Raw genomic sequence first — 12,814 nt, 5'->3', positions numbered from 1 at the left:
AAATTACGAAAATAATTCAAATTTTTCATCATAAAGTTTTTTATAAGATACACGATATATTTTCGTGGTTGACTGTACTTTTCAATCAAGTACCAATCACAATCGCACGTAAAAATTCATGGAATGCATGTAAATATTCTCTGCTAAAGATCCATTGACGATTCTTGTACGGCGAACAGGAAGTGTACATACAACGATGAAAGAGTACTTGGAGTGAAAAGTGTCACGGGCGTAGAAACGATACTCGACTCGGCCGATAGAAAAGAAACGATGCACTTCGGTGGACGCATCTAACGGTAACCGCTTCCTTTTACGAGATTAACGATCGCGATCCTGTCGTTTTATTATCGAAAATCCAGCGGCGCAGCGCATCGCATCGAGTCACGCCGGATATGGCGATCTAATCTTCGAGAAGACGTACGACCGCCGGATTTATTCGTGGTACAGCTTTTATCCTCGTTCAACGGTGACCGTGAGACGTTAAGTCGCCTTTTATAAGTCGTGCCAAACTCCGTTGCTATGGTTCAGAAAACCAAACATAACCTAACAAAAAAATCGATGTAGGTTCGTCAAAATGAGCTTTATTAAAAATAAGCAGTTCTTAAATAGACTTTTATTATATTTCGTATTTGATTTTATTTTATTTATATAAGCTATTTATTAACAAATATTTCGTAGATTTTGATTATATTATATATAGATACGAAGATTGAATTTGTTCGATTATAGTCAAAAATATTTCCATTAATTTGCTATGTTGCTACGTTGAGGAAAATCTAGATATTATGTAAGATTTGTATCGAGGTGACTTAACTGGTGTTGAATTTCTGAAATAAGGAAAATGAGATTTTTTATATATTCTTCTTATTATATCGTTGCAAGATTTGTGCAATTAAAATATCAAATAATATCGTTTATATTTAATACCGAGCGTGTTAATATTAATTTATATTAAATAATTTGTATATCATATTGACTGCCATTTCATTATAAATGTTATAATAATAACGTTGTATCGTGTAATATAAAGAGACACAAAATAGAAAGTAACTAGGCTCAAGTAGAAAAGGATCGTCTGTTGTCAGACATAGCTTATTTCACCCAAGTTACTAACAAGCGTTCTCCTGCTCGCGGATACACACCCCTTTTGTAGTCGTTTCGCAGACGAAGAAAAAAAAAGGTATACCGACACACCACGAAGAGCGGAGAGAAAGAGATTTATCAGCGAACCAACGCGAGACTAGGTATCCGATAGACGTGTAGATAGGCTGTTGTTTAAATAAATTACCCTCGAAAGGCTTGGCTGCCCTCTACATTCCTCTCCGTGAGCCGCTTAGCCTTTAGGTTACTTGCCGTGTAATACCTGTTGCTACACACCCTTTCGTGTTTCTCGTAGTTTGATCCAGTTTTAAACTGTCGTTGTTCCTCATCCTTATTTTATCTCGATGCTTCTTGTGAGTAATTGGTATTATCTTCTTATTTATTTCGCGTGGAATGTTGGTTTATCGGATTATGATTGTAATAGATAGATTAGTTAGATTTGAGGTTAGTTTTTTATGATATTTGTTTTACTTTGTGAATTGGTCAGTGATATTATTGTTTAGTAAGTACATGTCTTAAATCTGATAATGATTTATATTAATATATTGTGCAATAAGAATTGGTTAAGTTTAAATTACTTTAGCAAATTTTGAAATTAGTTTTATAGTATTTGTGTTGTGATGAATTAGTTAATGAACATTGTCTATAGATAATGTATATTAAGTTTTGAAGTTAATTTTGTGTTTATTGTTTTGTGATGTGAATTAAACAGTGAATATTATATGTGAGAAATGAATACATGTTTTGAATCTTATATTGATTCATATTAATATATTATGGATTAAAAATTAGTTAAGTAGTAATAGTATTTAAGTTTTTGTACTTTGAATTAATCAATGAATATTATCCATATCATTATCCATGGATAATGAATATATATATCTTGAATTTTATATTGGTAAGCAATTATGCATTGAGAATTCATTAAGTTAGCTTTTGAAGTTTTGTAATATTTGTTTTGTGTTATGAATTCAATAAATATTGTCTCTAAATAACGAATAGATGTCTTGAACCTTATATTGGTATGAATCACAACTTATATTAATACATTAAATATTACGGTAAATATTGGCTAAGTTAGATAGTTTTGAGATTATTTTTATAGTATTTGTTTTATGAATTAATCAACGAATATCATCTGTAAACACTGAATCTCATAATAGCTTATATTAATGTATTATATATTAAAAATTATATTATTATATTTAAAAAAAATGTTATTAATTTGTGAATTGGAAAATATTATTTGTATTAAAAAAGAAGCTTCAAAACACAAATTAATTTTCTCAAATTAATTTATTAATTTTAAAAATTAAAAATCGTATAAAAATTAAAATAATAATTTTCTGTATAATAAAATAAGGATTATAGTTGATTGGATAATTCTATCATTTCACGAAAATTAAATTTTAAGATATTTTTTCCGTTACATCTATGAATAATTGATAAAGAATATTTTTTATTTTATCTTTGTGATTATTATCGAAAAAAAAAAACAAGATTCAAATGAGATATATCATTTTAATATTACCCATTGAATAAACCCCACTGTACTACTTTACCTACCTTATCATTGCAGGTATTTTTATATCATGCGTTGTTATCAATTCTTAAACCTTGGTGTGCATTGAATTATGTAATTAAGCAGTATGTAGACAAATAAAGTTAAAATTAGGTTTTCGGTAAGTATTTTGTATATATTTATTTATATTCTGATATTTGCAAACATCTTATTTATTTTTTTAATAATTAAATTTATTAATTAAAAATAATCGTAATATAAATGAGAGTTTCAAGAACAAAAAATTTTATTCTATATTTTTTTTGACTTATAATTTTCTCAATTTTTTTAATTATTTATTTATTAAAATAAAATAATATATTAAGTATCTTCAATTATTAATATATCTTTATATATCAATATTTAGTAAAATTTTCACTAAATTTTCGCGAATTTTCTCATTATAATAAAATGTACCATATGCGGATCATAACCTCAAAATTCAGAAAAATATCGAATTTGTATTTCATATATATCTCTTAATTATAACTTTGTGATACACGAATGAAGATTTCGTTCTCCACCCCGCGTTTATCCACTGGTTTCATTGTGCCAAACATTCATCGTTTTTTTCTTTCTTCTTTTTTTCTTCATTTCAATTAATGAAGCATCTTTCAAAAGGCCTTGCGCGAGGGGTTATCATGGCGTGATTCGTAATAAACTACTTTCGATTGGTTACGTACGACTGATCATATCTATTTTCTTCGTAATTAACACGTTAATTAAGACTCGTTCTTCTCGAAGAAGGTCGACATGCAGAACTTGATAAGTATATTGAAGATTTTTATGCAGTTGAAATCGTGTTCGAATATTTAATATGTAAAAATAGAGTACTTGTGTTGATCACTTGCTTTTTAAATTAAATTTTTTCAAATTATTTATCTCTACTATATGTTTCCAATATACATTCATATAATTCAAAGTATATAATTTAATGTTTTTTTTATCGATAGAAGTTTTCTTTATAAATAAAATATTAAAATAAACTCGAGTGAAGATGAATATAAGAAAACATTTACGAGCTTCAATTATTGTGTATTCCGGAATAGTTAGAAATTATTTAAACAGTTAATTACCTGTGATTTAAATAAAATTAGAATTTAACTTATTAAGTAGAATTAATGTAATTTAATTTAAATAGAATTAAAAATTTTTTCTTTATCTCTATAAAAATAAACATTAATCATAACTAATACAATAATATCTGTTCTAGTTCAATTTATGCTATCAAAAAATAAAAGTTAACGTGAGAAAATTTCCAAATCTGATCAGTCGAAAGCTGTCTTGTCAACAGGAAATTAGAAATTCTATTTTATTATTATTCACAGACACTTGCCAATTTTTATTTCTTGTATAACGTTCCGAATAATTTGTGTTGCGAATACAAAGCGTAACTCTTCTCGAGTTCTCAACCTTGTGTATTTTTAATTAACCAGATTAGGTCAAGGTGCGATTAATAGTCGAAATGAATAGTCAGAGCTTTAATTTTCATGCATCCACCCTTTTCAGTAATATTAACAACTCGTCATAATATTTTCTTGAAAATATGTATTTTTAAATTTAATTTGAATTACGATTATTATTCTAATAATTTTTTAAGAAGAATTCAGAAATGTATAAAAAAAGTAGTTTCATTAAAAAAAACTAAAAATAATTCTGAAAATTTTTCGAATTGTTAAATAAACATAACTTGTATAACCAGACTATGCATTATTCAATTTATCAACTTAAATTTGCTTAATGAAATTTCATTTTAATCTTATTTTAATTTTTTGTATAGAAGTATAGAACACCCTATATATTGAGACTAGACGTTTCCATCTATCCGAACGAATTCTATTTCAGATTCGCTTGAACGGATCGGATTGCCCACGCCATTCGATATTTTAATAGTTACGTCGATAGTACAGCGCATCGATTATCTAACCCATATCCTTATAAAAATTAACCGTGGCTTGGCAAACGCAATACAATCCCTGCGATCTCGGCCGTGGCGATGCGTTATTGCGTGATAACTTGTGTCGAATGGCAAATGTTTGATTCACACCTGTCTTTCCTTCTCGTTTACATGTATATAAAATGTATGCATGTGATGTTAAATATTATCGAGATGCCTTCGTTTTATGATTATGATTAACTAGTCACGTTTTTTCAACTTTCCTTGGTTTTTTGTATAATTATTAGCGCTTTGTTAGATTAAGTAAGATTAAGTTAGGTTAGGTTAGGATAAATTGTTTAATTTTAATTTTTCAATAATTAAACACTCGAGATAGAAATTTTTTGCAATCTATTTTAGCATTTAATTTTTAATCATTCATTTGAAACATTGATTTACATTGATTTGCACCATATATAATAATAATTCATACAAAAATAGATTAGATTATTTAATTTCGATTTTCGTTCTTCGATGAGCCTATAATTTTCATTAGTTTTTAATTTCAAACTATATTTTACATTGATTTACGCCAATGACAATTTATTAAATTTAAAGAAGATAAATCTAAAATTGAATGAATTATATTTGTATAGTCATTCGATGGTCAATTAGGTTATTGAATTTTCAGCGATTGTTTTCCAGCTTATAATTCAGCTCATCTTATGTGCCATCATTTACCTTGAAAATATATTTCCTGTGTATACCTGCTGGTTTCTTGAACATCAAAGTCCGGTTTTGTGTAAATTTTAGTATTTTATATCTTTTGCAACCATAAACTTTCATGCTTTATAGACTTTTGTTATGTATTTCAATGAATTTTTATGCTTCAATTTTTTTTTTTATAATATTTAGGAAATTTAAAATCTAGTTGAATGTTAACTAGTTGTCGTAAATTTTAATATTATTAAACTTTATAGAGTAGAATTTTTTATGAATTTCAACAATTTTCAAAGTTACTATTATTTTATTCTAAACATTACATTAGCGTGTATCACTGTGTAGAGATACGATAGAAAGTAGAAACTAGAATCAAGTAGAAAAGGATTATCTGTTGTCAGACATAATCTTTATATACCTATATAGCAATACACAATTATCAGCAATTTTATATATTATATATTATTATATATTCTCTTATAAATTAAATTACTCTACAAAATTTAATAATATAAATAATATTATAAGTAAAATATAAATGATTAAAATTTTCAAATAAAATTAATATAATGAAATCTCTATATTCTTTCTGAAAAATCAGTTTTCTTCAATAAGAATTAAAAAAAAAAAAAGAAATAATTAGTTCCCAATCTTAAATCAATATTGAAATGTTTAAATATAATATAATTATAAATAGAAATTTAACTTTTAACATCGAAAAATTGTAATAAACGAGAAAATAAATTTTATTAAAATTTTACTTAAAATTTAAAATTAGAAATTCCATATTTAGAGACATTGTATTTAATATTTTTTACAATGATTCATTAATACAGTGTTTCTCAACCTACAATTTACATTCAACATACAATATTTCACCAAATGTTCAAAATTTGAAAAAAAAAAAAAGGAAAAATTAATCAGAGCTAAAAATTTATTAATCGTAGAGTTCTCCAAAAAGTTATCCATCACTTCATTATTCTATCTCGAATATAATAAATCACACGTACGAGTAATTGCAGCTGGCATAGAGGTGTTTTGTCTGAAAGCATTAATAACTCGTTACAACCCCAGAGATACCAAGGCACATTTTCACTGTATACTTCATCCCAATCTACCCGTTCGTAATAAGACGTGGAAATACCGGTTGACTCTTATTATTAACCCCTTCCACAACCAGTTGCTCACCTCCTAGCGAATTTCATGTAACCAACTCGCAATTACGCGGTCGCGTATTACCTTTCAGACCACGATGATAGAATCGCTCTTTGTACGGAGAACCTTGACAAAATTCTACGGAACCAATGACTGTAATTATATTTTTCTTTTTTTTTCTTTTCTTTTTTCTTTTTTTGTTGCAGTTTCGCTTTCTTCGGTTATTTCTTCCTTGACATGTTTGATTAATTTTAACGTCGAAGCTTCGTGTCAGTTATTATTGAGAGTTATACATGAGGAAAGATTGCAATGGACAGATAAGTGGATAGAGAATGGTGTACATTATAATATTTCAGAAATGATTTTATACTGGAATTTTATAATGGATATCTTACCTAATTTTGATATCTTGATTTTCTTATTTCTATCATTACTCATAGCGAGAAATGTTTTACATAAAAATTGAATGATATCATTAATTTTAATTTAATTTTATTTATTTTGAATAAAAATGAACAATCAATTGAATGTTACCTTTTTGTCTTTTTTTAAATGATATATATGCTTGATTTCTTTATTATTTTTTTTTATATATTTTTTATTAAATTAACAGTCAGTTTACATTTATTATGTAATTTTTATTTTTAGCAACCTGTAATGAAAAAATTAAAATTGTTATTTAAAGATTTAATTTTATTTTATTATGTATATTTTCATATTAAATTTTAAAAATTGAATCATAATCTTTTTTTCATTTTTCACTTATCTTCTTACAATTATTCAAGTTTGATTTTCTATTCATACTGTAATAATATATATGTAATAATATATTGTATATATATATATAATGTAAAAAATATGTATATATATATATTCAAACATTTTAACACTAAATACCAGTCAAACCAATATCCAATTATAATATCCAATTGAATTCGAATTCATCCGGCAAATTCATTTTAACAGATGACTATCTATCAGTTTTAATAGGTAAATGATATTTTCTCCATTTGATTAATCCTATATTCATCCAAACTTAATTTAGAAAGAAGAAAGAGATAATTGCAGAGGTGTGATGAACTGATTTCGATAATAAATTTTCGTTTACGCGTAAATCGTGACTCGTATACAGCGATAGCTCGTGCTATGCAAATCAGTTGAATAAATGATAAGCATTACAGTGCGCTTGTCTACTTGTTAAATACGTACACAGATTCGTATCTTCTATTCTTGCATGAGACTTTTACTATCTCGTTATTCGTCTAAGATTTATCTGCGTGCTTCGATAAATGTGATTTATTCATGCAAATTAATTTTTGAGAAGAAGAAAAAATATAAAATTATTATATTTTATGCAACGTTAATTAAGTTAATAGTTTGGCCATTTTGTAAAAGGCATACCACGTGATCGTGTGAACATAGGCGAAAGAATACAAGTGAATATCTCGTTTCGTAACTCGATCGATAAATTATATTGATATTTTTATTATTATAAGAAATTCTCTGAAGATTGAATGTTATTGCAATGGATTCTTAGATTCATGGCATAATTTATTAAACTTGAAAAGAAAACAAACTTCTCTAATTCTTATTTTGCAAGCTTGTAAAAGAAAGTTTTGAGTTTGAACTAACCTAAAATTCAAATTTCCATCTATTTTTCTATGTTTCATCCAAAATTTGAAAGAACTTCTATTATATGCTATATATTAAATAGCTTCTGAATCTATTTTTATATATTAACGTAAAAATTTTCTCTCTCAACACGCTAAAAATTTGAAAAAAATAAAATATCGAAAATTAATTCCAAAGAATTCTACTCTAAAATATCTCCACATTTTAAAAAGAATATCTATAGACAAATCCTGATGCGATTATTCACAGTACGATTTACTTAACCTCTACGTTAATACTCGAATCCACTATCTTTACAAATCGATCGATCAATGATGGATAGAATAAATTTACATTTTATCCACTGAAAATTATTAAAATTAGATAATAACCAACAAATTTTGCTATTGACATGATAAAGATTGATAAAAATATTCTTCTTATTAACATATATACATATAAATTTTCTCGGAAAATTCTCAGAAAAGAGAATTAAAACGAAATTGTAAACATTCGTAAATTGGTTAGCAACCATAAATCACTTTAAAACGACAGTAGAAACGACACAGACCGCAAACGTGGTTAAATAATCTTCGAAACGAAAAATCATTGAAATTATATCTAAACACAGTGAATCGAGACTCCGTGTTAATCCCCTCGTTCCATTCCTCCTGTCCTCGTTTCCTGTTTCGTTATCAGTTTTTCTCCGCGCAATCCTCTCCGAGCAATCCTCTCCGAGCACAAGCGTACCAGAGAAAGATCCAGTGTCGCAGGTCGCAGGATCATTTGCCATTAATCTAATGATATCTGCCGCGATTACTCCGTTAAGATTCGTTGGTGGCACGGAGAGATTTATCCAATGGGCCGTTCGAATAAATTTTCTCATCGCTCGTTCTTTCTCCACCGGGGTTAGGACGATTACATCTGCGTCTCGTAAGTCTCTTGTTAAATGGAAGAAGGATATTAATCCTCGTTACAGAGGGAGCCTCGCGTGAGCCAACCAAGTCGCGCAATCGTTTAAAGGCCGGTTCGCATGGGCAAACAATCGGGCATCAGGATTCATGTCTTATATACTATACTCTATATACTCTCTTCTTAGAATAAAATTTAATTTTCAATATTTTATCTTTTTCAAATTTTTAGCGTATTGAGAATAAAAGTTTTTACCATTCATAAAAATAATATATCTTCTTTCAAATTTTGAATAATTATTTTTGTTAGAATTGTTTCTTATTAGTAGATATTGTGTTGAGAATGGAGATTGTGAAAAGTAAAGAAAATGTCTTTTTTTATTAATAGACACTGCGTTAAAAATGATGGTTATTTTAACATGGTCACTTTCAATACAGTGTCAAATTTGTGAAAAATACTTTCGAAAATAATTCATAGGCTTTCTTTGGATTCATATTTTTCAGAGCATTACTAATGGTAAAAATACTGCTATGAAAAATTAACTACTAGTATAAAAAATAACTCTCGAAGAATTTCATGAATTTTATTTTCAAACGTAATTACTATTCATACCTGTTCATAACCTGCAAAGACTAGGATAAATTCGTAGATAAATATTGACGAGAATTTTGTCTTTGTTGAATCGATTTCACATTTTTTTTTAAGCAGGAACGAATAATAATGAGGAATTAAAAAATATGGTACAGAGAATCTCTCATATTTTTTTTATATTTCTTATATTTACAAAATTATCCATAGATAGTCCTCTTCCATAATACTTCACTAAAAAAGAAATTTATCAATTTATCACTTCAATAAATTATTTAAATAATCACAATATTATTCAAAGCATCAAGTAACCACAGTTAACTGTAAAGCCGAACAATCATAGTTACAATCGAAGAAAAAACAATACACATAATAGCTCTCAACGATAATGATTATTCGAGCATTTAAACTTATTAACATATATTATAAATATATTCGAAATTTTAATAACTCGAGAATAATTAATTTATCAATTCTGCTGTTGCTCTGTGAAACGGCCTTAATGCTGTGAATGTCGAAAACCAATACTTGTTTATCATTGAACGGTAATACGCGTAAAAATGCGTGATCGTGAATTTTCTTGTCGTTCTTCTATTGAGCATCTATGGCAATTATTGACGGTAGACAGGTTCCATGTTCGTTGGCTATATTTCCTCAATTTTTATTCCCCGATTTTACAATTTGCGAGCTGCAAGAACGGGTTATCCTTCAATGAGATGCAAATTAAAGGGACGCATTCGATTGCGTTTTATTCATTTAGCCGGAGGTTTGTTCCAGTGACAGACGCTATGCACGAAAATTGTAGGATATGGAATATGCAAATCACATATACGCATAGAATCTATATGTATAATATTGTATTGAATGGAATTTTTTTTTAATTAAGATAATTTTTATATTGGATAATTTTCCATCTCAGTTTTTGCGTATAAATTTTTTTTTCGAGGTAGCGGATAATTCATGATATATCCATTGTTGCAGCGTGATTAATATTTTATATATTTGGAAATCAATATGAAAACTCTTGTTTCAAAAGCTACAGAGTCTATATATATAATCGTAAATTTGAATTTCCAGGAAGAAAAGTAATTTATAATTACTACATCAACTATAAAATCAAATATTATCGTAATATGTTTAATTTTCTTAATACTGGAATCGTAATTGGATGTTATATGTCGAGTGAAGTACAATTATATCTCAACGTTCTTCAATTGTTACTAAACGTAAGTATTAGATGAGAAAATAAATATGTTACATCATACTACGATCATAAATTTAGAAAGGTTTAGATACTGATTACATTATACACAAGTCTCGCGACTTTCTATCTTTACTATTTATTGTATAGAGGAAACATCGAATTCAGATTTTTATATTTCTTTTATTTTGTTCAAAAGAAAAATTCAAATAGCTAACATTTAAATTTCAAAACAAAAAACGAGCAATAACCTAATTAATCTAATTTTAGTCTAATTTAACTTTCTCTCAGCTCTGACATTAAAAATCACGATTAACTTTAAAATTTCTAAAGGATACAAAATTATTTCAAAAAATATAATTTTTAAGAACTAAATAATCGAAACGATTTTAAAGTCGAAAAGAAAAATCATAAAAATTTATTTTTAAAGATATATCTGTATTTTACTCGATATTATAAAATTTAATATTTCATATTATATTTCTATTATATATATAAAAATCTTTTTTTTTAACTTAACCTAACCTAACCTAACTTAACCTAAGAAGCACCAATAAAAGAAACCATTGAGTATATGCATGACCATTAGCCATTACCGAGAAAGCAAACAATTGGCAATTATTTCTGCAAATGCGAAGGCAAAGTCTTTCAGTGATTATTTTCACGAGATTCGAGTGGACGAATGTCAAACAATGACGAGAGGCGGAAATGCAATAAGTTCCATCGGCATTGCACGCTGCCACTGAATGCCAACTGTGCTGTTTCTAAGACAGCAGAGAAAGTCGGTGATAAGTTCTGCCACCGAGTTATTTTTAAAACTCTCGCAGGTTATTGCAACATCGAGAACAATCATTTTACCGATCGATGAATTAATCAAGCCCACCTATTCCTGTCATTCATTTCGTTGATTCACTCTACACAGAAAAAAAATTATCTTTCGATAAACATTTCTCTGTTCATCTCTGTTCATTTCTCTGTGGATTTCATTTCTTTGTCGTTCCACTAATACGTTTCTCTAATTATTTGCAATTTTAAAATTTATTTTTGGCTATTCTATGATTGAATTTTATATCTACGAATGAAATGAAGTTTTATAAATCTGAATTTCAATTTATATGAAAGTGTTTATAATGAGATATAATTTGTATCTTTAATAAAATTTAAGTAATTGATTTGTTAAAAAATAAGAAATTATTGTACTAGCAAATTTGTAATATTTGTAATATATATATTAAATAGTATTACAAAATATATTATGAATATTGAATTATAAAATACATTATAGAATATAAAAATTATTAAAAATAAATAATACGTTAAATTATAGTAGATGTTCAAATAATCAAACACAATCTAAAACTTTACACAAAAAAATTTTCAATTATTGAATCAAAAAATATCAATCATTGATTCAATCAAATCCACCTTAGGCCTTTCGTTCATTTCTTCGATTCATTCTGTGGAAAGTATCTTTCTATAATAATGTTCTATAGTAACGTTCAACACTCCCTTTTAACAAGTTAATCCTTTATTGCACGATTGACGTTCCTTTCTTATCTCGGCCGATGTAACTGTGTTCGCTTTATCGAAGTTCGCCCTATTGGAGGTGGTGATCAAATAGTGAAACTATGATTCAAACCTGTTAACGGGAACTCGTTCGTTGAATTTACGACTTGGCAGACGTCTATCTGTTTGAACCTGATCGATAAGTGTGCTCGACGTAAAAGGGAAGAGAAAGTGGCGAATACGTTTTGAATGTAACCTAACTTACAACAATGCTCGCTCGGTAAATGGAGAATATTGTTAGGGTATTAGCACGCCTTTGTGCATGGTTTGTTAAGACGTTGGAGAGGAAGTGTGTACTTTATAAGATTGAGGCGTTAAATCTGTTAAATAATTCTGATCTTTCGTTTGCAGAGATTTCAAAGTGTTGATAATTTAATTTTATTGACGATAGATGATATTCTGATCGAGATTTCAACGATAGAGAAAGAAAGGACCAAGAATCTTATTCTATCAGAGATTAAAGAGAATGGATCAAAGATGTAATTGAAAGATATTTTATTTATTTTAAGAGCAGTGTTTCTCA

General features: G+C 27.5%; 1 protein-coding gene and 1 long non-coding RNA gene across 3 annotated transcripts in view; one reads left to right on the top strand and one right to left on the bottom strand.

Moving 5' to 3' along the window:
* Gbs-76A (Glycogen binding subunit 76A) overlaps window positions 1–12,814 on the top strand; it is a 77,456-nt gene that overhangs the window by 33,487 nt on the left and 31,155 nt on the right. The gene's annotated exons all lie outside the window — the stretch shown is intronic.
* On the bottom strand, window positions 6,045–7,065 carry LOC147656855 (uncharacterized). Its single transcript, XR_015293820.1, has 3 exons — window positions 6,809–7,065; window positions 6,498–6,676; window positions 6,045–6,300 (listed from the first exon to the last, which is right to left on the bottom strand). It is a non-coding gene; the product is annotated as an uncharacterized LOC147656855 (long non-coding RNA).

Source organism: Apis florea, unplaced genomic scaffold (assembly GCF_048593485.1).
Source record: "Apis florea isolate Af1SG1 unplaced genomic scaffold, ASM4859348v1 contig_3496_pilon, whole genome shotgun sequence".
Classification (NCBI taxonomy): Eukaryota; Metazoa; Arthropoda; class Insecta; order Hymenoptera; family Apidae; genus Apis; species Apis florea.
This window is presented reverse-complemented; position numbering and strand designations above follow the sequence as displayed.